Raw genomic sequence first — 26793 nt, 5'->3', positions numbered from 1 at the left:
ACAGCATGTCATACTGGGGGTGTTGTGAGTGCCAGAAATCATCTCAGGGGAGGGGGGCGGAGGGGTGTGAGTAACTATTTCAGACTAGTTTAATAATTCCTGGCAATGCTGTAACATGCTCATGATCTTTAGTGGGTACCATTTCAATTACGTACTGATTTCACAAGGGCCCTGCATGAAACCAAGCGTTCAGTGTGGTGGATGAGTCGACTATTGTGGCGTATCAAGTTCGGTGTAATGGCGTCTGTATGTGAGGTCAAAAATATCAAGTCCTAGACATCTCATCCATGCATTATGATACATGCATCAGGCAAAAAGAGACATAAAGTGTGCAACAAAGCGCTCCACAAAAACTTCAGAGCACTCAGAGTCAAGTAGTGTAAAGCCAGACAAACTTGAGAGATCGATGAGGACTTATGTGTAACCACAAAAATACTAGAGTAGGTGCACAAACTCACTTATTGAGCAATATCACACGCAAAACTGACTGGATGCATAGGACAATTAGAAAAAGAAAATGCAAATTTTAGAGAGGAAAACAAAAACGTTTGCTAATGCGGCAGCCACTGCTCCACTAGCTTAGAGGGCTACCACAAAATCAAAGATTGAGGCCACACAAGCCAAACAAGTTAGCACAATAGTCATAAAATCTAAGGACAATAAAGACTCTAAGCAAATATCAAAGAATTTCACAACTCTAACTGATCCAAAGAAAGAAAAGATAAGAATCAAGGAAATGAAGACAGCGAGCAAAGTTCTGGGCTAAATAAAACGATTTGTGAGCCACCAGGGAAATGGATGCCGAAAGTGATAGTGTATGACGTCCCAGTTACAATGGTAGAAAATGAATTAATTGAGTCAATGTATGAACAGAACTTGGAGGGAACCATAGATAGGAAGCAATTCTTAGTAACAAAACACAAAAGTGAGGTTCTAAACATGTCCACTGGAGAAACTGACAGTAAATTATGTGCTGGAGGTAAAGCCAAAAGTCAAAGCACACTTGGTTACACAGAAAAGAATACACGATGGATTTCGATCAACCACTGTGAAGAGCTATGTTGCAGTATGCTATAACTGCCACGACTATGGGCACACTGCAAAGTACTGTAGCGAAAACAAACCAAAACGCCCTCACTATGGAGAATGTGACCATTTAAAACAGGACTACGAAAATAGCAAGCGAGCTCCAGTGTGCATTCTGAACCATTGTGTAATCTGCTGAGGAGCATCACACGAAACCGTAGAATTAATACAAACGCAACAAATATCAGGTCAACAGTCGAAGGAGATGGAACATTGTTTAGGAAGAAAAGCTATTAAACATGACTCATTGATCAAACAGATTATAAAATTAGCTTTCATCTTTGTAAGAAATGGAAACCTTGGCGGAAAAGAAAGCGAGATCCAGAAAGAGCCAAAATATTTTGGCCCAGTGTGAAGCATAGAACGAGAAGAGAGAAAGTGACACAAACCAAAAATGTGCCTGACCGTACAGACAAGAGCGATAATGAGATGAACAGCAAAAAAGCCAATAATAAGAATAATAGAGAGAAGGAATGGAGTTTCAGGGAGTGGTTAAGTAGAAAGGAAAATCAGGAATGGACAGCATATGTATCTCTAGACAAGGAAGACAGAACAAGGCCATACTCTCAAATTCAGAAAAAGTTGAATGTGCAATGAATGCAAGGTGTGGCAGCATGCAACACATTATAGCAGCAGAGTGGGGTCGTACGCAACAGCTAATGAAACACAGATCATAGACGAACCTACGGATGGCAACAGGAATCATGAAAATGATGCAAACCCGGAGGCAGCTAATCTGAAGAATGGGAGAAGTCTATGGCCGAATCTGCGGCCTGAGAGATGAGACTAACTGAGCTGGAGGATATGCATGTCTTAAAGTTAGCGATAAAACACTTGGTAAGACACATTCATCCAAAAGCCTGTACTATAAATTTTCCTGCCACAGTGTCGACAACCTGACATCATCTTTAGAGGGAGGCACAAGACACTTGAGAGTTAGCATCTGCGCAAGCAACTAGCGATGGCACATAGACGAACTGTATACAATTACACATTAGAATGACTGAATAGCTATGTGCACACTAGATTTCCATAGCATTCGCTTACAACCAAACTACACCTCATTGGTAATTAAACAGAGGCAAATGACTAAAATTGGCCAGATAAATGTGATGCACAGTGCTATGGTGGTGCAAGAACTCGGGAAAGTGTTAGAGGAGTTGGGCCTAAGCATACTATATGTACACGTGCCATATTCCATAAATGTGGCGCTACCTCACTTGCCAGTTTAGCACTGATCACAACATCAGGACATCATCCAATGGCTGCCATTGAGGAGCCCAATAAAGCCATAACAGTGATCAAGGTACATCAACTCTGTGACGAACACAGGGTGACAATAGAAATAATGGCGGCTTAAATTTTACCTAGCTAATCAACATTTTAGATACAGTCAGGAGAGGCAACCACATACAAATGGGCCATTTTAGAAAAAGCATACCTGCAAATGCATATTTTTTCAGGAAACATGGGAAACTATTTTTAAAAGAATGTTCAACATACACTCCTGGAAATTGAAATAAGAACACCGTGAATTCATTGTCCCAGGAAGGGGAAACTTTATTGACACATTCCTGGGGTCAGATACATCACATGATCACACTGACAGAACCACAGGCACATAGACACAGGCAACAGAGCATGCACAATGTCGGCACTAGTACAGTGTATATCCACCTTTCGCAGCAATGCAGGCTGCTATTCTCCCATGGAGACGATCATAGAGATGCTGGATGTAGTCCTGTGGAACGGCTTGCCATGCCATTTCCACCTGGCGCCTCAGTTGGACCAGCGTTCGTGCTGGACGTGCAGACCGCGTGAGACGACGCTTCATCCAGTCCCAAACATGCTCAATGGGGGACAGATCCGGAGATCTTGCTGGCCAGGGTAGTTGACTTACACCTTCTAGAGCACGTTGGGTGGCACGGGATACATGCGGACGTGCATTGTCCTGTTGGAACAGCAAGTTCCCTTGCCGGTCTAGGAATGGTAGAACGATGGGTTCGATGACGGTTTGGATGTACCGTGCACTATTCAGTGTCCCCTCGACGATCACCAGTGGTGTGCGGCCAGTGTAGGAGATCGCTCCCCACACCATGATGCCGGGTGTTGGCCCTGTGTGCCTCGGTCGTATGCAGTCCTGATTGTGGCGCTCACCTGCACGGCGCCAAACACGCATACGACCATCATTGGCACCAAGGCAGAAGCGACTCTCATCGCTGAAGACGACACGTCTCCATTCGTCCCTCCATTCACGCCTGTCGCAACACCACTGGAGGCGGGTTGCACGATGTTGGGGCGTGAGCGGATGACGGCCTAATGGTGTGCGGGACCGTAGCCCAGCTTCATGGAGACGGTTGCGAATGGTCCTCGCCGATACCCCAGGAGCAACAGTGTCCCTAATTTGCTGGGAAGTGGCGGTGCGGTCCCCTACGGCACTGCGTAGGATCCTACGGTCTTGGCGTGCATCCGCGCATCGCTGCGGTCCGGCCCCAGGTCGACGGGCACGTGCACCTTCCGCTGACCACTGGCGACAACATCGATGTGCTGTGGAGACCTCACGCCCCACGTGTTGAGCAATTCGGCGGTACGTCCACCCGGCCTCCCGCATGCCCACTATACGCCCTCACTCAAAGTCCGTCACCTGCACATACGGTTCACGTCCATGCTGTCGCGGCATGCTACCAGTGTTAAAGACTGCGATGGAGCTCCGTATGCCACGGCAAACTGGCTGACACTGACGGCGGCGGTGCACAAATGCTGCGCAGCTAGCGCCATTCGACGGCCAACACCGGGGTTCCTGGTGTGTCCGCTGTGCCGTGCGTGTGATCATTGCTTGTACAGCCCTCTCGCAGTGTCCGGAGCAAGTATGGTGGGTCTGACACACCGGTGTCAATGTGTTCTTTTTTCTATTTCCAGGAGTGTATATCGAAACTTACTTCATCCTTTTTAAGGCGTATAGTTAAGTGAGTAATTTAACATACAATATAATCTCCAATTCCTGGTAGACCAGGCCAAAACAGTGATCAAAATGATTGGAGTTAAGTTTTTTTCTAAAATTAACTGAAACACTTATGAAAATTCGTCACTGAAGCATGCTATTGCAATCAGTTTAATAATAATTTTACTTTCAAGAGGACTGTGAAACATATAAAAACTGATTTATACAGCAAACCTACACAGAATTATGACTGCAGTAATATACTGCGTTTAATATTAATGTTAATTTGAGGAATCTAACTTTTTTTAAACTACACAACAAAAATAACGTTATAATGTTACGACTAAAGATGAACTATATGCATCATAAAAACCTTAAAATACACGCATTAAAAACGCTTAAAATGCATGAAACTGTCGAAACAAGAGAGATTGAATGATAAATAACATGGTAGCTACCGTGTGCATTAAATCTCAAATTCGAACCTTGAATATCAGTTACGAGGAAGAGGCCGACCATTTTCTTAATACTTTCTGGTAGAGGTTAGGGAACGGGCCTTTCTGGGATTATTTTCTAAAATTTTGCAAAATGGGGACGAATACCGTGATTCTGTAATTGTTCCTTTTTTGCTACAGTTGTCGGTAACAAGTGGATGTGGTGCGAGTGAGTCGCAGCAAAACAATCGACATGTACAGGACCAACTTCGAGATACATCGCATGCAGAGGGCCACGCGCAGAAACTCCGTAATATATCATTAAAAAAACAACATATAACCATGGAGTTTTTGAAAAGCATTAACTTTTAATTGATAGTATTGGACCAATGTATCATTTACTATTTATTTTACATTTTTCTACTATTGTAAACATAAACGACCATGTACTGTTCTAAATGTTAATTAGTTTGATCACTCAAAACATTTTTATAAGCACAAAAGGATCCTTCTACATCAACTGAGGTAACTAGGCAGTATTTGAATTTTGGCGCTATGTTGGCACTTATAGTTTCTGGTAAAAGTTCACCAGTCGTATTAATAAACCTGTTAGTTTAACAGAAGGGTTCAAAGCCTGGGTTATTGTTTAAAATGTTTTCAAGTTTTTATTTAAGTATTCTTGGGAATACCTCTGGCACTGAGGAGTTTACTAGAATAATTTTATTCATTAACTGAATAGATTCATTCAATGCCAAACCTTAAGTGTCAAGCTTTTTAATAATTGCAGGTATATGGGAAAAATAAGTGTTAATTTCAGCAATGTCTTTTTTCATACCAGAATCGTTAAAAGATTCCTTCCACTGGCAAACTGCCAAAGCCTCTGCACTATCGAAGTCGTTTACTACCCCGCTAATGGCTTCGAAATGTTCATTGTAGAACAACACAACTTCGACACACGTACCCCAACGAGTTACCATTAGTTCTGGAGGTAAATGCATGTTTGGTGGTTTATCTTTGTAGGTCTTGATGCTAGCAGGAGCCTTTAGAAACACAGGAGCCTTTGTGGATGAAATCAGTTTATTTACAGCAATGTACTCCATGAGCAAAGCACGTCACATTAATCAAATTGGGATGAAATACTCGGAGGGCTTTTCCTGCCTTGATCCTATAGGGAGCAATATCTGAAATAAACACAAACACCCTTTCATCTGCAGAAGATTCTGGAAATATTTTTCTAATATAATAATTCACAAATCTGTCAATCGTCAAATGATTTACTTTTTCAAGTTCTTTGCAGGCCGCTAAATAGGAAGAAGAACGCTCTTCTTTTCAAGCACCAAAAATTAAATTTGTAGTGTTAACGGACATTAGTGTCTGTAGTTTCGTCAACTGAAATCCAGATGATGCTGTTCTTGAGTTCATTGCGTATTTCTTCCATAACATTTACATAAATTGTCGGTATGTAATTTTTACCCAGTGTTGATTCATCTGGTATATTTTGATTTAAGCAAAATTTGCGCAGGAGGCCTCTTAGGATAGGGTTTGTAAGTTTGTGAAGAGGAATATTGAATGCTTCACATAGATCCATGTTAAACCGCCTTTTTTTGGTTCCTTTTGGACAAATCCCTGCCACTGCAACTTGCTGTTGTCAGAAGTTGTTGTCGTGGTCTTTTCTTCTGTATTCCTGAGATACACATATCAAAAAAAGTTTTGCATCACCTCGGTTCCTAAAGTTCCAGAATCTGTACAGAAAATTGGAATAGAGATCAACATAAACATTATTTCCACCCTTTTTATTGCTCATGAAAACCACACATTGCATTTTGTACCACCATACAGTGAGACCTTCAGAGGTGGTAGTCCAGATTGTTGTGCACACCGGTACCTCTAATACCCAGTAGCACGTCCTCTTGCATTGATGCATGCCTGCATTTGTCGTGGGCTAGTATCTACAAGTTCACTAAGGCACTGTTAGTCCAGATTGTCCCACTCCTCAACAGCGATTCGGCATAGATCCCTCAGAGTGATTGGTGGGTCACGTTGCCAATAAACAGCCCATTTCAGTCCATCCCAGGCATGTTCGATAGGGTTCATATCGGGAGAACATGCTGGCCACTCTAGTCGAGCGATGTCGATATTCTGAAGGAAGTCATTCACAGTATGTGCACGATGGGATCGCGAACTGTCGTCCATGAAGACGAATGCCTCGCCAATATGCTGCCGATATGGTTGCACTACTGGTCGGAGAGTGGCATCCACGTATCGTATAGCCGTTATGGCGCCTTCCATGACCACCAGCGGCGTACGTCGGTCCCACATAGTACCACCCCAAAACAGCAGGGAACCTCCAACTTGCTACACTTGCCAGACAGTGTGTCTAAGGCGTTCAGCCTGACCGGGTGGCCTCCAAACACGTCCTCGGCGATTCTCTGGTTGAAGGCATATGCAACACTCATCTTTCCATGGACGTCGGGAGCGAAGTTGTGCATCATGCAGCCTGTTGCGCACAGTTTGGGTCATAACACGACGTTCTATGGCTGCACGATAAGCATTATTCAACATGGTGGCTTTGCTGTCAGGGCTCCTCCGAGCCACAATCCGTAGGTAGCAATCATCCACTACAGTAGTAGCCCTTGGGCGGCCTGAGCGAAGCATGTCATCGACAGTTTCTATCTCTCTGCATCTCCCCCATGTCCGAACAACATCGCTTTGTTTCACTCCGAGACGTGTGGACACTTCCCTTGTTGAGAGCCCTTCCTGACACAAAGTAACAATGCGGTCGCGATAGAACCGTGGTATTGACCATTTAGGCATGGTGGAACTACAACAACACAAGCTGTGTACCTCCTTCCTGGTGGAATGACTGGAACTGATCGGCTGCCGGACCCCCTCCGTCTAATAGGCGCTGCTCATGCATGGTTGTTTACATCTTTGGGTTGGGTTAGTGACATCTCTGAACAGTCAAAAGGACTGGTTCTGTGATACAATATTCACAGTCAACGTCTATCTTCAGGAGTTCTGCGAACCGGAGTGATGCAAAACTTTTTTTGATGTGTGTTTGAGGACTTGTCTTGACATGCTGGTCTATTTGAAACTTTTTTTTGCACGAAAAGTTTTTCTGGCAAACTGGACAACATAAAACATTTCCGTCATCTGTAAACGTTCCAGGATGGTCAGCTATCCACGAAACGACGTTTCTTCTTTCGGGCAGCATGGAGCACAAGATGTTAGACATTACATGCTATAAACAGGTACAAGTAAATAGAAAGATAAACTGAAAGAATGGATGTGCAACTAAAAGCTTCTGTAGTTCAGGTTAATTGTTGCTGATGTGTACGGTATGACAGCGGAGCGGATTAAACAGGGACATGGGCACAGGAGCATTGTCTCTGCCTGTTCCTGTTCCTCTTCTGTAATGATTTCGCTAGGCAGTGGCTGCTCGGTTAGCGATTGCACGCAGTTCTAGATTGTGGTCAATCTGTGAGACATCAAAACTAGATCGAGCTAGTCTTTTCAAAATTTTTGTAATATTGTAAACACAAAGTGAAAATATGCATTGTCACTAGTTTTTAGTTAAAATATGCAATAACCAGTGAAAAGGAGCCAAATATGCAAATGCATATGCAACATGCATATAACCTGGTCTCTAGTTACGACTTAACAATACAAATGTAAGACTGAGAACAATTACTTCATATTACCAATTATTACCCAAAATTCCAAGGTAAAATTGCTGATATTCTTCAGGAATACAATTATGAGGGCATTTGAAAAGTCTGTGCAAAAATAAAAGCGACTTACATGTTTGGAGTAAACCTTTTTTATTTTTCGATATAGTCTCCTTTTAGACTTATACACTTCGTCCAACGTTGCTCTAATTTGTTGATCCCTTCCGAACAATAGGAATTGCCCAAGTCTGCAAAATAGCTATTAGCTGCTGAAATCACCTCCTCATTTGAATAAAATCTTTTTCCCACCAGCCATTTCTTCAAATTGGGGAACAAATAGTAGTCTGAGGGAGCCAAGTCTGGAGAATAGGGGGGATGTGAAACGAGTTGGAATCCTGTTTGCATTAATTTTGCGACCACAACTGCTGAGGTGTGTGCTGGTGCATTGTTGTGATGGAAAAGGACATTTTTGCGGTCCAATCACCGGAGTTTTTCTTGCAGCTCGGGTTTCAAACGATCCAACAACAATGAATAATATTCACCTGTAATATTTTTACTCTTTTCCAGATAATCAATGAGGATTATCCCTTGCGAATCCCAAAAGACAATCGCCATAACCTTTCCAGCCAAAGGAACGGTCTTCGTCTTTTTGGTGCAGATTATTCCTTGGTAACCCGTTGTTTAGACTGTTGTTTGGTCTCAAGAGTATGGTAATGTATCCATGTTTCATCCACAGTGACAAAACGACGCTTAAAGTCCTGTGGATTCTTCCTGAACAGCTGCAAACCATCCTTGCAACACTTCACACAATTCCGTTTTTGGTCAAGCGTGAGCAATCGCGGAACCCATCTTGCAGATAGCTTTCTCATGTCCAAACGTTTATGCAAAATATTATGTACCCATTCATTCAAGATGCCCATAGCACTAGCAATCTCACACGCCTTAACTCTTTTGCCATCCGTCACCATATCATGGATTTTGTCAATGATTTCTGGAGTCATAACCTCCACAGGGCGTCCAGAACATTCAGCATCACTTGTGCCCATATGGCCACTACAAAAATTTTGAACTCACTTATAAGCTGTTATAATCGTAGGTGCAGAGTCACCGTAATGATTGTCAACATTCTCTTTAGTCTCCTGAGGTGTTTTGCGTTTCATTAAGTAATGTTTAATCACCACACGAAATTCTTTTTCGTCCAGTTTTTGACAGTCACTCGACTTACTTGATTCACACGAATGACAAACGCAAAGAAAAAGAAGAATATGGCTGAAACCTGGTATGCGTTCTTTCCAAAAATGCTACTTACATGACCTCGATACGCGCCGGTGGTGCTATCTCTCGGACTTTGCACGGACTTTTCAAACGCCCCTTGTATACTGCAAGAACTTATTCAGGTCAGTATGTTTAGCTTCAGTGGTTAACAGCTATCTGTTATATGCCCTTGTTTGCTTTAAACACAGATTTCCCTTCCCATTACCCCGCAGGATGAACATATGTTCCACTGCTGTGTTGATGAATGGTGAAGCAACTGTTGCCCTGGATGCCGAGATGAGTGCTTGAAATGTCTTAATGTTGATATCTGGAATGCAGTACGCTTGTCTCTTGATAGATGTTCGCTTTCCAGTGAATTTACTATCTTCTTATATAGAGAAGGCCGCCAATCCTTGGGGTCAATTACATCTTCAATGCCTACCACAGTAACCATGAACTTCCCAGGAAGATTTGACTTCACTATAATCTTACACACTTCTACTGGAAGACAAATTCGATCATGCTTTGACACAAGCCTCTCACAACACCAAAATCATAGTCATTGGGAAGAAAAGAATGCCCTCTTAGGGGAAAGAAGTGCTGGATTTTATCAAAAGGTTTTGTTTCTCCAGGAGCCATTAGAAACATTACTGTCATGTGATTTCTCTTTTGACCACCACAGCTATCACAAAAAAGGTGCAGTTCCTTCACATACTTCAGAATGCAATCATCTATGTAATGTAGAAGAAAAGAAGCTACTTCATTTGGTCATTTATTACCCTGGTTTTCATCTTAGAGGTGAAAATCACCTCACGATTTTGCATTATGAATTTTAAAAACGTTGAGGATTAACTGTCGAAGACAAAACAACTCCTGTACTGGAATATTAGGCATTGAAATATTCTGCATTTAGTTAAATGTTATAACAGCCAGATCCTCCCTTTCTTTGCACAGGTTGAAGCTTGAAAAGTATTGGAAAATTTTCAGTTCTTGTTTTGTGGATCATCAATTCTGCTTCAGCAACCTTCTTTGCCATCTCGTTAGGAATGGGACTTCCATTTCTGTTCCAGAACGTTGCATATACAGCAGGTATCTAGCTGAGGCGCACCAAAACTTAGATGAAAGTATATGGAATAGTACTGATATGTGATGCCTACATCATGATGTTCTTTGTTAAACATCTGAAACATGATTTTATCATTTAACTTTGTATAAAGGTAATTTTTTCACCTTGGAGGAATAGTGAGTCTGTTTTCTTGGAAAAGAGTCAATGTGCTGATGAATGAGCACCTTACTTTCCCCGGGCTTTGAATCTACTGTGGAGTTTTTCCCATTAAATCAACTGGAGACTTACCAGCTATCAACAGTTCTCTTAGACAACGGAGTCTACTGTCACCTTTACAAGCATGGAAAGCTATAAGTGCCTTTTGGCAGACCTCCTTCCTTTCATAACTGAGTATGGTGAAATAATTAAAACTGTGACTACGTTTAATGGATGACACATTTTTAGATGGACACAGATGATGAGATCTTTTAACTATATCTCCTGTTCGTCTTTGCTCTTGAAATTGTTAAATCGGTCTAACAAAGGCGTCTGATGAAATATATCAATGTTAACAAAACATACTTTCTTACAATTGCATTTCTCACCCGTTTTTCTTTCCGGAATTGTTTTTCCTGCATATTTTATGTATTCACTTCATTAAACACGCGTTTTTTTAATCGCGTCACTCATGTATTTAACTTCATTACTCATACCACTCTTTCGTTTTGTAGAGTTTTCCATTATCACAGAACTTTAAAATAAAACTGCTACCAACCTGCACCTTGTAATCACATGAGAAAAGGAGAGGCCAAGGACAACCACTCTTTAAAAATGACAAATCTTCCCAGCTAGCACTCAAACTTATTTCAAGGTGGATATTGAGTTTAGGTTCAGTTGAACATTCAAGATTGAAAAATCAATCTGTTACACAGTTTACATCAAGCTGTAAAAATTTAGCTTGAATTAAAATAATTTTCCCAAGCTTGAAATAAACTGTAATTTCCCTGGAAGCCTGTACAGTAGATGCGTGCACAGCATAGCTTCCATAGACGTCCACAGAAAGCGCCACAAGCGTTTATAAGCCTTGCACTGACTCTGCTAGGTTTACGGCCATTTTACTTTTGTGGCGCGCGTTAATGATTGTTGACTGCTGTGAAGTTTGTTTTATACTGGAAAATAGTTCGGTAAGTGTGTGGCGTCTCCTGCCTTACTGCTACACCGGGTCTGAAGAGGATATATAGTGTATTACAGGTATGTTGGTGCATTTTTCTCTAGTGGTATTTTAATATTACAAATGTTAAATATTATTACGTAACGTAAAGAAATATCATATTCTTTTATGTAGAAAAATTGAGTCTGGATGAAAGTGAAACGGATTACCAGCTAAGAATACATATTACAAGTTGTTCAGCAAAAAGAGGTCATTTTAAACTAGCTCTATAGTACGTGGCACCAATAAATTAAAACTTAATGTTATTTTACCTTTTTAAAATCTCGCCTTTTTTTGTTCTTTTACATTTCAGTTCCACAGAACTGGTAATTTCTTAAATTCATTTCTATTTCATATTTTATTTCATTTTGATTCAGTTTTACTCACCAAAAAATAATTGTGGGTAGAATAAAAGTCTACATTTTTCTAAACAGTAGATTCCTTATAAGCTTACAGTATGAGGTGTATATGATTTCAAGTAATTGTTTCTTTATAATTCAGATTAAATGGCCCTGAAACTGTTAGAAATAGTGATGTGTGGCTTCTTCATGAAGTCATCGCAAAATTACCCAAATGTCATCTTTACTTTAAAAATTTCAAACAAAAAGTTATTTCAAATTACTTTAAAACTCTTTGGAATGAAGTCACCAGAAACAGCTGCTTACTCAGTGACGTTTATACTAGTTAATGATTCTTACTACATCAGTGAGTTTGAAGTTATTTTGCTAATCTGGGGTATAAATTATATTTAGCTTGATCAGTTTCAACTTTTTACATTTTTTATGTTTAGGTATGGCTAACATTTTCTTTTACCTGTTACAGGATCATTATACTGGCAGAAGTCAGTGATATTTGATCCTTCTCTGGTCTGTGTGCTGGGGCTGGAGGGGCTTCAGAATAATTAAATTTTAAAATAAAACAATTTTAAACACTTTGAAAATAAAAATTTTTAAACATACATGTCTTGATAATTTTTTCACACCATTTCCATTCTGATATTTATTTAATTAATTAGGTTCAATAAATTCAGATTAATAATTATATAGCTTAAAACAAGCTGTAAATACCAGGCTGTATTCCACGTGTGTAGATACAGCTGGAGCCAAACTTGATAAGTCAAGCTTGAAATATAGCTTGAACTCTGCCAACTTTGATGTTTGTTTCAAGCTTGAATCCAACTAACAGGCCTGGATATTCCAGCTTTGATCAAGCTTATATACTTGAACTTTACATCTGGAAACAAGTTTGAAACCGGCTTACTGTGCTATCTGGGTTATTACTAGAATAAACAGAACACACAGCACTGCCAACAGAATCAACAGTGCTGCCACATTACTATTAGAAACACCAGAACTCCAATAGTTAATGTGTCTCTAATCTAACACAAACTTCCCAGACACAAAAACATACACATATAGATTGAAATTACGTCGTTTCTGTACTGAACGCTGTGGCTACCCTTAAAGAAGGCCTAGACACAGATAACTCAATTTGCATAAAATAAGAAGTTACGTTGTTCCTAAAATAACCGATGCATATAGAAAACAGCAACAATACTCGATCGACACGACAGACACATATTCGTAATGGACGCAAACACTATATCAAAGTTGTGACATGAAGAGTAATGGATGAACAAGGATTCTGACTTCAGGGCGCTATACAAGAACTTGGCCTTCATGTGATGAAGAGTCCTCTCAACTCAGCTATTTTTCAGTATGCACAAGTATGGGAACAAATATACATATCATCCTCGCAACCTCTAAAGTCAGTGACTACATTGCCAACTGCAAGGTATGTAACGGAGTTACAGCAAGTGATGATGATCTCATTTACTTCAAAATTACAGACACAGGTAATGACTTCGACGCTAGCATCCATCACGAACGACTGTACAATCTAAGCAAAGCGAATTGGGAACCTTCAAAGGCAGAATTCAAATTACAACCACTGCAAAGAAGCGGCTCTGATTTTGACGCCAAAGCCGACGAATTGTTGTGCGCGTTGCAGACGGCGCAAGAGAAGGCGATCCCAACGTTTATTAGAAAGTCAAAACGGCTTAAAATCCCCTGGAATCCAACCCTACAGTCTTACAGACGCAGAGCAACCAAGCGAGAAGATACTACTAAAGATCTTTAGGGGGTACAGAACGACGTAGGAGATTGAGTTTCAATCGAACAGTCAAAAAACATTGTAAGTGTTGGTAGCCCTGCACAAGGCCGCACGTACGGAGACAGAGCTCTCGTGGAAGATGAGTAATTTAGGTTGTAATTAATTGTAGGTGAACACTTTTAACTAATGAAATACGTTCCTTGGTGTAATCTTCAAGCTCACCGTTAAAAGTTTTTCTCTTACTTGCGTAGTGTTCTAGTAATCGCGAAAAGTTCGTTTGTTTACCTACTGCTGCTTAGGCCTAATTTTTCAATTGTGCATATTTAGTGTTATACCGCAATTGGAAGTGCATTTGCTGTAGTTTAAGTGATTAAAAACGTTCATTAGGGTGCTTTTCAAGCTCACCATGAAAAGTTTTTCCTTATTTGCGTATTGTTCCAGTAATCGCGAAAAGTTCGTTTTGTTTATATTTCGCGGCTTTGCCTTATTTTCCGAATGTGCATACTTAGCGTTATACGGCAATTTTAAGTACATTTGGTATAGATTAACTAATTAAATACGTTCATTAGTGTGCTCTTCAAGCTTACCATTAAAGGTTTTTCTTTTATTTACGTATTCTTCCACTTATCGCAAAAAGTTCGTTTTGGTTACATTAGGCTGTTTAGACCTAATTTTTGATCGTGCATATATAGCGTTATACCACAAATTTAAGTGCATTTGGTAATAGTTTACTTACATATTAGTTTCCAAAACATATTTAGTGTCCTTTACATCTGTATTTAATATATTATCGTTATCACTTAGTAAATCTCTTAACTAATTTCCAAACTACCATGGATACTAAGTTTGTGAGCTGCAGCAGGAAAGTTACTTCAGGGGTTTTGTGCAGCTGTTGTTACAGGTGGTCTCATTGGGGAAATTGTAACGGCATGGGAATTGGGGAAGCAAACGAGACTCTTCCATTATTTTGCAGGGTTTGCTCAAGAGATAGGATTATAGCTGAACAGGAGGAGAAAATTAGAGCCCTTCAGGCTGATTTGGACAGAGCGAGGGAGGAACTGAAGAGGTTAAAGGGGGAGGAGGGTAAACAGCGGTGGGAAGAGGTAACTGGGAACAGGGGCCACAGAAAGAGAACAGTGTCTGACATTTCCCAATTGGCACAACCAATAGATTTGCTTTGCTACCACAGTTAAGTAAGGAAGAGTCTCCAGTAGAAGTAGATGTAGTTAAGTGTAACAGAATCTCACTAGGAAACCAACTGTTTCAAAAAAAGTAGAAAGTAAGAGAAAACTTCTGTTGCTAACAAGGGAACCTCCCCATTGCACCCCCCTCAGATTTAGTTATAAGTTGGCACAGTGGATAGGCCTTGAAAAACTGAACACAGATCAATCGAGAAAACAGGAAGAAGTTGTATGGAACTATGAAAAAAATCAAAATATACAAACTGAGTAGTCCATGTGCAAGATAGGCAACATCAAGGATAGTGTGAGCTCAGGAGCGCCGTGGTCCCTTGGTTAGCGTAAGCAGCTGCGGAACGAGAGGTTCTCGGTTCAAGTCTTTCCTTGAGTGAAAAGTTTCCTTTCTTTATTTTCGCAAAGTTATGGTCTGTCCGTTCATTCATTGACGTCTCTGTTCACTGTAATAAGTTTAGTGTCTGTATTTTGCGACCGCACCGCAAAGCCGTGCGATTAGTAGACGAAAGGACGTGCCTCTCCAATGGGAACCGAAAACATTTGATCCCTAGCTCACAGGTCAACCGATTCCTCCACAGGAAAACACGTCTGATATATTCTATACGACACATGACATGACAGGAATATGTTGTCGGCCCACCTAACTTGTACACTTGGCGAATGGGTAAAAAGATTCTTCTACCTTGCCCGATTTAGGTTTTCTTGTGGATGTGATAATCACTCCCAAAAAAGTGATGAAAACATAAGAGTTGGTCACATACACTGCAACAAATGAATGCGACAGTTTCACAGTCGCACAGTTTTCCCTGTGCTCTGTCAAAAAATATGTTTTTAACGTTTTCAAATTTTTCTGTGTGTAGACCGTCAAATCCTGCATATGTCCAAGCAAGTGTGAACATGTCCTGGAATTTTGGAGAGCGAAGTTTATTAAGTGTGAGTGCCTGAACTTTGATAATTGTCTGAAAATAAAAAATTAAACTTTTCGCTCAAGGGAAGACTTGAACCAAGGACCTCTCATTTCGCAGCTGCTCACGCTACCCACGGGACCACGGCGCTCCTGAGCTAATACTATCCTTGATGTTGCATATGTTGCGCATGGACTACTCAGTTTGTATATTTTGCCTATGTTTTTCATAGTTCCACACAACTTCTTCCTGTTTTCTCGATTGATCTGTGTTCAGTTTTTCAAGGCCTATCCACTGTGCCAACTTGTAACTAAATCTGAGGGGGGTGCGATGGGGAGGTTCCCTTGTAAGTAGCAGCCATGGAAGAGGTGTGGCCCAGATTTTGCAGGATAAATTAGGTGACACATACCAGGTCACAAACTTTTTCAAACCAAGTGCAAGTCTTAGCCAGGTGGTAGAGGATATAGGTTCCTTTGTGCAAGGGATTCACAAAGCAGGATCATGTGATGATAATGGGTGGAGTGGGAAACAGTATTGATAGGGATCAGGGCTACAGTATGGAGTGTGACCTGGTGAAAATAGCCTCGGCAATGACCCATACCAATGTTGGGCTAGTGCCTGCTTTCTTGCGGCATGATCAGCCCCAGTTGAACTGCTCCGGGGGGTAAATATGGAGTTGGATCAGTTGCGTAGGGCGGCCACTCTGTGAGACATTGGATTGGTTCCTGCCGAGGCTATTGATAGGGGGGATTTCACAAGGAATGGCCTACATCGCAATAGGAAAGGGAAGGGTAAACTGGCAGGGGGGACAATAGTACTCATGAATGTACCTCTTTTTTAGACTGATATCAGTGTCCAATGAGAAGTTCAGGAAGGCAGGTGCTAAAGAGGTCCAAAACTCACAAAATTCTCGCAGCAGGAAAGTAAATAATAATGTTACAATATTTAACCAAAATATTGGTGGATTAAAGAAAAAAGTAGATTCTCACAAAAGTAAAGTAAAAAATAATGTTACCATTTTCACCAAAATATTCTGGGACGGAAGAATAAAGTAGATGAGCTCCTGGTTTGTGTAGATGTCATTGAATCTGATAATGTAATAGATATACTGTGCCTGTCTGAGCATCACATTGTGTCTGATATGCAAAAGGTAAATATCAGTGGTTATAAACTAGCTGCACATATGAGTAGAGAGAATAAGGTGGGAGGAGGAGTTGCCATATATGTCAACAGTTATCACTGTGGAAAACGCTTAGATACAACATATAGAAGCATGTGCCTGTCAACTTAAACTGAAGGAGGGCTCTTTTATAATTGTAACAGTATATAGGTCCCCTTCAGGAAACTTTAATTTATTCCTGGTAAACTTGGATGCCTTGTTATGCTGTCTGTCAGATAGGGGAAAGCAAATTATTATTTGTGGGGAATTCAGTGTTGATTCACTGAAAGAGTGTAATAGGAAGAATGACCTGGAAGTCTTGCTCGGTTCATTCAATTTGACATCTGTCATTAATTTTCCTACTCGGGTAGTAAAGGACAGCAGCACATTGATAGATAACACTTTTATAGACCAAGATAGGTTTAAAAACATAAATTCTTGTCCTGTTGAGAATGGGCTTTCTGATCATGATGCTCAGCTAGTTACAGTATATGAAATAGCTCCATTCAGTAATTCAAAACTACCCTCCAAAGTTGTGCATTCAATTAATGACTCAACAATTAGAAATTTCAGAGAAAATCTTCAGCAGTTAGACTGGGATGAGGTGTATAAGGAACCCGATGCTAATTTAAAATATAACTTATTTCATGATACACTTGTAAGAGAATTTGAAAACTGTTTCCCCAAGAATGTAGTTAAATCTAATTATAAGAAACCATGCAAAAAACCTTGGCTTAGTAAAGGAATAAAATTATCTTGTAACCACAAAAGGGAACTGTATCTAACAACAAGAAAGAGTAATGACCCAGAAACAGCTAAATATTATAAAAACTACTGTGCTACATTAAGAAAGGTTATTAAAAAGTCCAGAACCATGTGCATCATGTCTGAGATTAATACCTCTGATAACAAAATCAAAATAATGTGGAATATTATTACAAGGGAGACAGGGCACTCAAGTGTACAGGATGGTGGCATCACCATCAAAGCGAATGGAAACTTGATAAACAACAAGCCGGAAGTCGAAAACATTTGGAATAATCATTTGTTAAATGTTGTAGAGAAAATAGGATCTAAATGTTCATTAGAAGAAGCAAGTCGGTTAATGGAAGAGGCCTTACCCACACTATTTGATACAATTGAAATTCCATCCACCTCTCCTTCTGAAATTAGGAAGATAATAAACAGTCTCAAGAATAAAAGCCCACATGGAATTGATGGCATTTCCAGCAGGATAATAAAAGCTTGTTCCCATGAATTAAGTGGTATTCTTAGCCACATATGTAATAGCTCTCTGAAGCAGGGTATTTTCCCAGATAGACTGAAGTATGCCATTGTTAAACCACTGCATAAAAAAGGGGATACGTCTGATATGGACAACTACCACCCAATCTCTCTTCTGACTGCCTTATCCAAAATTCTTGAAAAAGTAATGTATTGTAGAGTAGCTTCACACCTTTGTAAAAATAAAGTTTTAACAAAATGTCAGTTTGGTTTCCAGAAGGGTTTTTCAACGGAAAATGCTATATATACTTTCACTAATGAAATATTAAATGCTCTGAGTAACCGGAAGTCACCCATGGGGATTTTTTGTGATCTATCAAAGGCTTTTGATTGTGTAAATCATGGAATACTTCTAGATAAGCTCAAGTACTGTGGTATGAATGGGACAGTGCTCAAATGGTTTAAATCATACCTAACTGGATGAGTGCAGAAAGTTGAAATAAAAAGTTCACATAATATGCAAAAAAATGGTGATTTCTCAAACTGGGGAACAATCATGAATGGGGTGCCGCAAGGTTCAGTCTTGGGTCCTCTGCTGTTCTTAATATATATTAATGACTTGCCATTCTATATTCACGAAGATGCAAAGCTGGTACTTTTTGCCAATGATACAAGTATAGCTACCACACTCAACAGACTAGTGAAATTGTAAATGATGTTTTTCAGAAAATCATTAAGTGGTTCTCTGCAAATGGGCTCTCATTAAACTTTGACAAAACATAGTATATAGAGTTCCACACAGTAAATAGAATGACACCATTAATAAATATAGACTTCGATCAGAAATCAGTAGCTGATGTAGAATATTCAAAATTTCTAGGTGTATGCATTGATGAGGTGTTGAACTGGAAAAAACACACTGAGGATCTGCTGAAACGTTTGGATTCAGCTACTTATAGTATTAGGGTCATTGCAAATTTTGGTGATATACATCTGAGTAAATTAGGTTACCACACCTATTTTCATTCTCTGCTTTCGTATGGCATCATATTTTGGGGTAACTCATCATTGAGTAAAAGAGTGTTCATTGCACAAAGGAGTGTAATCAGAATAATTGCTGGAGCTCATCCAAGATCATCATGCAGACACTTATTTAAAGAGCTAGAGATCTTCACTGTAGCCTCACAATATATATATATATATTCACTTATGAAATTTGTTATTAACAATCCAAACGAATTCAAAAGTAATAGCAGTGTACATGGCTACAACATTAGGAGAAAAGATGATCTTCACTACTCATGGTTAAATCTAACTTTGGCTCAGAAGGGGGTAAATTATGTTGCCAGAAAAGTCTTTGGTCACTTACCTAATAGCATCAAAAGTCTGACAGATAGCCATATAGCATTTAAAACGAAATTAAAAGAATTTCTTAATGGCAACTCCTCCTACTCATTAGATGAATTTTTGGATATAGTAAGTGGGTAATTTCTCCAACCCCATAAAAAAATTAAAAATATTGAGTGTCCTGTAATATAATATCTTGTATAGACACCTTTTATTAACCTGACACGTTCCACATCATTACGAAGTGTCGTATTCATGACCTATGGTACAAGTACTAATCTAATCTAATCTAATCTACTACACCAAACAAGAATAAAAACGTAGGAGTCATACATTAATGACCAAATGGGAGCAAATATGTGCGGTTTTGCGTACGAACTTGCAACGTACAAGTTTCCATCACCCACCGTATTATCAACCCTGAGATGATTGATAGCACAATGATGACAGAACGAGAGATATCAGTGCACTGTCTACTCAGAACTCTATTACCGGGTGATATCACGATGGCAGAGACAGAATACCCTCAGCATCTTCGCTCTAAATTACTAGAACAGCATATGAATGATAGTGTTGTGATTCCACTCCGTAGTAGGAAGTGAGGATGGAAAGAAGAAAGCTAAAGAAGATGAAAACACCAGTGCCTGATATAATTATGGAAGAAGTGTTGCAACAACTAGTCGACCAAATTGTACTGTGTATATAGTTTTAATCAACGAATGTCTTTTGCAGGGACAGGTGCCTAAAATTTGGAAAACTCGGATATAATTATATTAAAAGAGGGAGAAGGCAAAGCTCAAGGGAACTGAAATCTTACAGGACCCAGTAAATCACGCAATAGACACTGTGAACACTTCAGACGACTAGTATGTTGTAGGCATGGTGACTGATGTAGCTAGGGCGTTTGATAATGTATGGTGTCCTGCCTCGTTCAAAAGAATGAAACAGGTGGGCGGTCTAGGTGTGTATATAACAGCTTACGAGATTATTGCACAAACAGTTAGGTGCAATTAGAATATCCTGGATAGGTAATTGTTGCCCAGAGGGCTATGTTTGTGGTCCACAGTTCTGGGATTTCGGCATAGGACCATTACTAAACCAGCTTCAGAGTATAACAAACACTAGAGGCTGCATCGTCTATGAGGACGATCTGCTAATTGTAGCATCTGCCAATTCACTGATAAAATAGAGGAAAACAGTAGTATAGTTCTTGAAATACCAAGTAACTGGTATGTAAGATAGCAGCACATAAAAAAGTTTATACGCTACTAAAAGGAACATTATCAAGAACGAGCAACCCTGCAGTCAGAATAAATTACCAATCTTACCAACCTGTGAAAAAAGGAAGTATACAAATACATTGGTATATAAAAAAAATGGGATGAGAAGTTCCACCTTATGCAAGACACCTTTTTTATTTTGTTACCCATACATGTTTCAGCACTTTTGTGCTATCATCAGTGGGTTCTATTTTTATTTTTAACTGTAAGTTTGTTGTTAACATATTAACATTTGCATCGTTTACAACATTATGTAAAAGTTGCATTTATAACTTAATTGGCGAAAAGTAACATACCTTACGTTATGTTATTGTGCTCTTGTTTTGGTAGCTGTTATGCTACACAATATACAACATGTCATCTGCAAACAGCAAAACGTAATTTATTTTCTATTTGTTATGTATTTACGAACGGAAATAAGACGGTATCACGTTTTCTTTCTGTAAACTTACAGTTTTGAAGTTGTGGTACGTTTTCCTGTTTTGTTGGCGAAGTAAATAGGCTTACTTCTTTGCCTGTGTTCGCGTGGCAATGCAGTTTTTCGATTACTCAAAACATAGGCGGAGTTTTCGCTGCCATTACGTGTTGTTGTGGCTGTGTGGCGTTCATTTGTTTCGTAGTGTGTTCTGCTGGGTGAGGCGCGCGAGTTTGAATTGTATTTGGTGGTAGTGTTGTGTGGTTTATGTGAGTTTGCATATGTGTGATGAGTACTGGGGCAGAGTGTGTGTGTGTGTGTGTGTGTGTGAGAGAGAGAGAGAGAGAGAGAGAGAGGATTTGTGTGTGTGTGTGTGTGTGTGTGTGTGTGTGTGTGTGTGTTTTACTTGTATAGTTCTTCTATTGTGGCGAAGAGAGTTTTGTTGCACAGTGATGTGTATTCATTGAGTACTTTCTTTCCTTGGGATATTGATTTTTGGATGTGGTAGTTTTCTTCTATAGTTAATTTTTGGTATAGGCTGCTGCTAGTTTTTAGGATGTGAAGGTCAGTTTCAATGTTTGTTGGGTGGTTGTTGTGTGCTACCAGGTGGTCTGCAAATGTTGAGTGTGTGCTATTGCTTTTCAGTGCTCTGAGGTGTTCATTATATCTGGTTCTGAAGGTCCTGCATGTTTGGCCCACATATACAGATTGACAGCAGTTGCAAGTAAGTTGGTAGATGCCAGGCTGGCTGTATTTGTCAGTGTTGGTGGTAATTCTTCCGAGTCTGCTCTGTATTGTGTTGTTGGTTCTGTATGCTATGTTGAGTCCTTGTTCCTTTAGTGTATTACCCACCATGTGTGTGACTTTGTTGTTGTAAGTCATTATGTGCCATTTGTTGCTTACTGTCTGCTGATTTGTTGTGTGATGAGTTGTGTTTGTATGTGTGTGTGTTTCATGGTGAAGCCTGTGAAGTAAATATCTGAAGCTGGCTTTTTTGTTGGTTATGGGATGATTGGATTGGTTATGAATAATGGTGCTGGTGAGTGTGGGTTTTCTGTAGATTGTGAATTCATGTTTGTTGTTTCTCTTGTGTATAGTGAGATCTAAGAAATTAAGTTTTTCATCTGTTTGTGATTCTATGGTGAATGGTATTTGTGGGTGGATGGAGTTTATGTTATCATGAAGTTCTTTCATGCGGGACAGTGGTTCATCTATTAAGAAAATTATGTAATCTATGTATCTGTACCAATTTATTATTTTGTACTATTTTGGTATTACTATTTTGTCAAAGATTTGTTTTTCTATCTGGTTGAGGAAAATGTCAGCTAGGAGGCCACTGATTGGGGATCCCATGGGTAGTCCATCTTGTTGAGAGTAAAATCTGTTGTTGAGTGTGAAGTAGTTCTGTTCTGTGATGACCCTGATTTCTTGTATGTTTGTTGTGGGTATGTTTCCTTGCAGTTGGAGGTTTCTTTCTATTATGTTGATGGTTTCTTCTGTTGGGATGTGTGTTTTCATTGAAATTGTATCAAATGAAACCAATGTTGCTGTGTTTGGTATGTTTGCATTTTTTATTTTTTCTATTAAGTCACTTGGGTTCTTCAGACTTCTGTTGTCAGTGTATTTGTATATTGTCTGTAGCAGAATGTGTGTGTGTTTGGCTAAGTGGTATGTTGGTGCTTTGGTGAATTTAATTAATGGACGTATGGGTATTCCAGGTTTGTGAACTTTAGGCAATGATTTTAGGGTGGGGACCTTGGGATTTTTCTGTATAATTTTTTTAATCTTTGTTTCTGTGAAAATTGTTTCTATGTTTCTCAGGGTTTTCTGTAACTTACTTTGGTATCGGTTTGTTGGGTCACTTGTTAATTCTGTGATGTTGTTGCTTTGGATGAATTATAATGTTTTGTGAATGTATTCCTGTTTGTTTATGACTACTATTGAATTACCTTTGTCAGATTTTGTGATGACAGCATTTTTGTGTGTTAATTTATTCAGTAGTTTTCTGTAGGTTTTTTCTTCAAGAGTCCTAGTGTTTTCTTTTATGGTGGTTTTGTTCTCTTTGATTATATTTCTTATTTCCTCAGCAACTAGTTCTCTTGTTAGGTTTGCATTAAATTCAGGTGTGTTTAGCTTTTCTTGTTGCTTTATGATGTTTTCAGTTTCTGTTATGAAACTTTTTCTGCTGTCCTATGTGACACTATTGTGTTAATGTTACGTTTGGGTCCCTTTTCAAGTAGGCTGCTTTCTTGTTCAGATAATTTTATGTCTGTTAGATTAATCACTCTTTTGTGAAAGGTGTGTTTGTTGTATTGGTGGTGGGATTGGTGGGTGTTTGTGTGATTTAACATTTTTGTGAGTTTCTTTTGTTGGATTGTCTGTTTTCTGCCTATTATGGTCTCAGTGTATCTTCTAACCCTATATATTAGTTATTGGGAAACACACACACATACAAACACAACTCATCACACAACAAATCAGCAGACAGTAAGCAACAAATGGCACATAATGACTTACAACAACAAAGTCACACACAGGGTGGGTAATATACTAAAGAAACAAGGACTCCACATAGCATACAGAACCAACAATACAATACAGAGCAGACTCGGAAGAATTACCACCAACACTGACAAATACAGCCAGTCTGGCATCTACCAACTTACTTGCAACTGCTGTCAATTTGTATATGTGGGCCAAACATGCAGGACCTTCAGAACCAGATATAATGAACACCTCAGATCACTGAAAAGCAATAGCACAAACTCAACATTTGCAGACCACCTGGTAGCACACAACCACCACCCAACGAACATTGAAACTGACCTTCACATCCTAAAAACTAGCAGCTGCCTATACCAAAAATTAACTATAGAAGAAAACTACCACATCCAAAAATCAATAGCCCAAGGAAAGAAAGTACTCAATGAATACACATCACTGTGCAACAAAACTCTCTTTGCCACAATAGAAGAACTATACAAGTAAAATACACACACACACACACACACACACACACACACACACACACACACACACACACACACACAAATCTTCTCTCTCTCTCTAATATATATATATATATATATATATATATATATCACACACTGTCTCTCTGCCCCAGTACTCATCACATACGCAAACCCACATAAACCACACAACACTAACACCAAATACAATTCAAACTCGCGCGCCTCACCCAGCAGAACTCGCTACGAAACAAATGAACGCCACACAGCCACAACAACACGTAATGGCAGCGAAAACTCCGCCTATGTTTTGAGTAATCGAAAAACTGCATTGCCACGCGAACACAGGCAAAGAAGTAAGCTTATTTACTTCGCCAACAAAACAGGAAAACGTACCACAACTTCAAAACTGTAAGTTTACAGAAAGAAAACGTGATACCGTCTTATTTCCGTTCGTAAATACGTAACAAATAGAAAATAAATTACGTTTTGCTGTTTGCAGATGACATGTTGTATATTGTGTAGCATAACAGCTACCAAAACAAGAACACAATAACATAATGTAAGGTATGTTACTTTTCGCCAATTAAGTTGTAAATGCAACTTTTACATAATGTTGTAAACGACGCAATTGTTAATATGTTAACAACAAACTTACAGTTAAAAATAAAAATAGCACCCACTGATGATAGCACAAAAGTGCTGAAACATGTATGCGTGAAACAAAAGAAAAAAGGTGTCTTGCATAAGGCGGAACTTCTCATCCCATTTTCTTAGCAAGCACGGAGACAACAAGAAGAACTGCACCACAAGATGATTATTGGTATATAAATTGACGAAAAGCAAAACTTTCATGCACTAACAGAAATCGTCTGCCAGAGCACATTAAAATCCTGAATAACATATCAGCAATTGGCCGAAGAAGTTGTCAGCTGCCATTAGGTGCCACAGAAACGTACCACAACACCATCTTAGTTGCTATTGTGGCCTTGAGGTCGAGCGTTTGGGCTGATACACCCAGGAGGTATGGGCAGCACAGGCTCTCCATCCAGCACAGACAAGGGCACTCCTTTGACTGACAGTTCTCTATAAAACAACACCGACTGAGGTGTTGCTGGTGCAGTAAGAGAGGTGCACAATATTGGCTCCAAAAGGGCGAATATGATAAGTCAAGGATACATGGAGTCAATAGCCATATCGAATAAGAAAATAAAGGCTTGCATTGATAGAGAATGGCAATAAATCCAGGATGTGGCTGAAACAGGGAAGATAACTTACAAGTTCCTTCCTAATGTGAAAGAAAGATCAAGAATATCATACTTTTTTCCAACCTAGGGAGCTATACACTACCATGGACCATGTCCCAGCTTCTTACTGAAAATACAACGTATCAGAGACACTTGTGAATGTGGAGCAGTTGGCACCCCTGACTATGTTATCTGTGAAAGTGTCTTTAGACAAGATCTCAGAGACCAGGACAGGAATGTCTTTAAAATGCAGCAGTCTATAACATAATACAGAATGAGGAACTGTGTCATAAGCTGAACTCGCTAGCAGTATGGCAAAGCCAGCGTTGCCCCATCCTGCATAGTTGCCACATTTATTCAAAATGGAGGATCCAAGATGGAGGTCATAGATGTGGCAACATCGCACTGTGAGCAAGATGGGAAAATCAAATTTAGTACTGTAAAGCTGGCATTGCCTCACTATTCATTGTTGCCAAATTTATTCAGGATGGGGTATACAAAATGGCGGCCATAGAAGTGACAATGTCACACTGACTTCGTGGTAGGAAATTTAAATGTTGGCGGTAAAACAGGTAAATTGGGCTACCTCCACTAACATGACTTCGTCCTCTTCCACCAGGACATAATTCAAGATGGTGCCCAGGGAAAAATTGTGGTAAATTCAAATTTGTTTGCAGGAATATCAAATTTTGTGTGTTCACTTTGAGGTTCAGAGACCAACTGACCTAGTTTGCAACAACACCACCACCACCAGAGGGCACTGTTGACCCATCTTGAAATTGCCAGGGAAAAGGGCTCAGTCTGTGCTGGGCTGCTGCATAGAACAGATGCAAGTCTTTATTATTTTGTATGCAGTGTGAAATATTGTTTGTTTAAACATTTTGAGCTGCCACTGATAGATCATTACACAGTAGCTACATCACATTTTGGCAATAACTGCTAGATGTGGAGTGGATATTTTTGCTGTTAGTCTAGTACTGGGGAGTTTCTCCAGCCAGTCTATCCAATAGCCCAATATGGGGTGGATGGGTGATGGTGGTAATAGGACAGCAAGGTATCACCGAAGTACAGGGGAGTAGCGTCCTGCTAATCTACTAATGAATAGCTGCTGCTGGGAAGAACATAAGATGGGTATTAATAATATTAGAACAGCAGCCCACGGTCCCACTGCACCTCTTTTTTATTTGTTATGAGAAATTCGATGTGTGTTGACAAAACATTACAGTTTCGGAATTTTTAAATTGAGGTATCTGCGTCAGGGACGGGGCTGCAGTTAGCCCAAGTCAGGCCACAGTCTACTGCAA

At 39.7% G+C, this 26793-nt stretch overlaps 1 long non-coding RNA gene across 1 annotated transcript in view; it reads right to left on the bottom strand.

Annotated features, from left to right (window-relative positions):
• The window catches only part of LOC126188196 (uncharacterized), a 53808-nt gene extending 32382 nt beyond the window's left edge, over nt 1-21426 (bottom strand). Inside the window, exons 1-2 of the long non-coding RNA XR_007537830.1 lie at nt 21311-21426; nt 21155-21219 (exon numbers count right to left, since the gene is read on the bottom strand). This is a non-coding gene — a long non-coding RNA (uncharacterized LOC126188196). The remainder of the gene's footprint in view (nt 1-21154; nt 21220-21310) is intronic.
• Nucleotides 21427-26793: the final 5367 nt, after the last annotated feature.

This window comes from Schistocerca cancellata, chromosome 5, assembly GCF_023864275.1.
Source record: "Schistocerca cancellata isolate TAMUIC-IGC-003103 chromosome 5, iqSchCanc2.1, whole genome shotgun sequence".
Taxonomy (NCBI): Eukaryota; Metazoa; Arthropoda; class Insecta; order Orthoptera; family Acrididae; genus Schistocerca; species Schistocerca cancellata.
This window is presented reverse-complemented; position numbering and strand designations above follow the sequence as displayed.